General features: G+C 38.0%; 1 long non-coding RNA gene across 1 annotated transcript; it reads right to left on the bottom strand.

The window, feature by feature from the left end:
* Nucleotides 1-140: 140 nt before the first annotated feature.
* On the bottom strand, nucleotides 141-2,992 carry LOC108565994. The gene is made up of 3 exons (XR_001891197.1): nucleotides 1,060-2,992; nucleotides 795-1,008; nucleotides 141-652 (listed from the first exon to the last, which is right to left on the bottom strand). It is a non-coding gene; the product is annotated as an uncharacterized LOC108565994 (long non-coding RNA).
* Between the last annotated feature and the right edge of the window lie 108 nt (nucleotides 2,993-3,100).

Here is a 3,100-nt window from a genome sequence, read left to right on the forward strand (position 1 = left end):
TTCAAAGTTGCGAGGGCACGCCACTACACAGCGTCTTTGGTCCACAGAATAGCCCTTTGAAGCAGTTGACTTTTTTTTGATTTATTAAATTTGTATTATTGTATTGAGATTGTATTTTGTTCTGTTTCAATAAATACTATTATTATAACTTAAATTAAGAAAAAAATAGTTAACATGCTGGCCAAAGGGCTATCGACCGAGATCTATATTGCTTGAATAGGAAAAATCCTTAATTTTTGAACCTCCATAAGCAGTGCACTTCGGCGCCGCAAAAGCAGATAATACAGAAAATTAGAGAACTCATCCCTAAGAATTATTCGAGTCACCTGCATCCAGTACATCATCTATAGCAGAACAATAGACAAAGTAATAAGAATCACAATAGTCTTGGTACTGGCAGACTTACTAAACCTAATATTGATATCAAAGATTCCAATTATAAATCCCGCAAATGTATACCGAAGACGCAAAAGGACATCAAACGATCACCCCTGAGATTCAAATATGAGTGTCAAGTGTCAATCTGAGTGTTCTGGAGAAGGTACACGCTAAGGGTCGCTGCATTCCGTATGCAGGGAGAGCCAAACTACGGCTTCAAGAGATGCAACTCCATTCAACATTGTACTCGCATCATAATTTCTGCTGGGTTTGCCTAAAAAATAAAATGTTAGTTTCTCTCAGTGGTTAAGATGGAAATTAATAGTTAAACCATATTATCACAACAACTAGCACTCCAAATATTATCCAGACACTAAGAATCATGGGTGAGATAAAAATTTTCAATTTATATTTACCCCTATCTTTACTGCGCATTACACTCAGTTTGACACTTTCATTTTCGATCTCAGGAGTAAACGTTTGGAATCTTTGATATCAATATTCCGTTTAATAACTCTGCCAGAAAAAAGTCTATTGTGATGACTTTTCTAATTCTTATGGGTGACTTTTCTAATTTTCTGTACCATCTGTTTTTGCGGCGCTGAAGTGTATTGCTCAAGAATGGTGATTCTGAAAATTAAGGAAATTAAAACAACGCCTGGCTACATATTTTATAAGAACCTCTTATTTTGATTGTTATCATCTGCTGTTTCGTCCTCACTTGGAACTATACTGTAGTTTCTAAAAGGAAAAGGGTTGATGATGATGAGATCAACCTTTTTGGTTGAGGCACTCTCCTGTCCTCCAACTTCTCTTTTCCATATATTACTAAGCATCACTTCTTCATGATCATCATCACTGGTTGCATTGTAATATTCTGATTGGATTGTTGTCGACTTCTTGATAGTCTTGGCCACTTGAATTTAAAATGATGTTAAAATACCACCTTCAACTGAAAAAATATTGTAATTGTTGTCAAATGAACTTTGAAAAAGTAATTAGTTGAAAAGGTCTCTAGTATAGTCGGACACCAAAATATAGCTATAAATTCGGTTATAAAACAAAAACGGGTATAAATCAAACATTCCTCAATCACCAATCCTTAATCAACCAACCAATAGAATCATCTGAATCATTTGCTTTCCGTTCAATCCCTGCCTCTTCTCATTTCATTTTGTTGCCTCATCAATTCAGTCTGTCTCAACTTTCTTATTTTTCTTAGTTTATATAAATCATTCAACACTAAATTAGTGGGGACACCAACACCTTTTCCATCTATCATACATTCTACTATCCCAGTCATACTCCTTTCAATCTCATATATTGGGCAGTCGATAAGCATGTGCCACACATACAATACCTCTATGCTAGATCATGTTCTTCATAGCATACCACATATCCTGCCACTCCTTAATCATAGCATTCATGATGGTAATCCTAACCTTCCTAGCTGTTTGAGTGCTTGCTTGAAGCCAGTTAATCTATATACATCGTGAAGCTCATGACTGTCCCAATTCCAATGCTGAGGTATTTAACCTCTCTATGCATGAACAAGGACTTTTCATAGACCCTGAAAGCAGGTGGCCGGTCGCCTAGGCACATAAAGCAAGTTCAGACTTGCTAGGAGAAAGCTTAACACCCACCTGACCTGCCCAATCCAGAATCCACTATATCAGCCTCTGTTTTCTTGGCATACCTTCCACCAACAGGGCCAGGTCATATGCAATCATATGATACCAACTTCCTGAAATCTTTATGCACATCCAGCATAGTGTTCCACATAAACGGCCCACAAAATGAATCCTGCACACATCCTCTACTGATGCTCTTCTTCACTGTGAACTCTGACAACGACACTCCTATCAGTCGGATTGTGGGACCACATAGTCTACAGGCTACATCGTTTCTCTCCCAACATTTCTAGCAGTCAACCCATCTTAGATGAACAAATGCCCCTTTGAAGTCAATGGACTTATCTAACTCACACAAAGCTGTTTCAGTGGATTTGCCTTTCAGGAATCCCAGGAATTATTTGTCCACTGTACCATCAGTCTCTCTAATATTTTGTCCATGACTGGAAGTAAGCATACCAGCCTGAATGATCCCACCTCAGACTGTGGTTTGCTACTGGTTTTCTGAAGAATTATACCACTTGCTGTACAATTCATAGCTTCCTCAATATCTTCCATTAGAGTTCTGTGTTTTCATCTGCTCTTATAATCGACAACTTTTTCGTACCTTATTTACCAATGCTATTTTAGTCGCGTAGTAACCGCCCCTTTGCCGAGTTTTTCTACGCCGTACGTCTGATTGTGCAAAGAGTGTACCTGATTCCTAAGCTGTGGACCACGCTACGCAACCGTTAGTTGTACGTAATTAATTACTCAATCAATCTTAACACTTTTATTAGTAGCGTCGACCTCCACGTCTGTATACACTACTTCATGGATTCACGTAATCTCACTATATTTATCAACTACCACCAACTCCATACTCTATGGCTGCACACTGTAATCACCGTTGCTGCGTACTGCTTGTACGTTCGTTCACCCAGGGGCACCAAGTCATATGAGAAATCTGTTGTATAGCAAAAGCACATAACGCGGCGCCACAAGTACCAACAAATATAAAAGCGCCAAATAATTTGAAATTTAAAATAATAAAAAAAATTTATTGTTTTAACGTTTTCGCACTATTTATATTTGTATCCGCGACTGCTTGA

Source organism: Nicrophorus vespilloides, unplaced genomic scaffold, assembly GCF_001412225.1.
Source record: "Nicrophorus vespilloides isolate i.1.1-1 unplaced genomic scaffold, Nicve_v1.0, whole genome shotgun sequence".
NCBI classification, from domain to species: Eukaryota; Metazoa; Arthropoda; class Insecta; order Coleoptera; family Silphidae; genus Nicrophorus; species Nicrophorus vespilloides.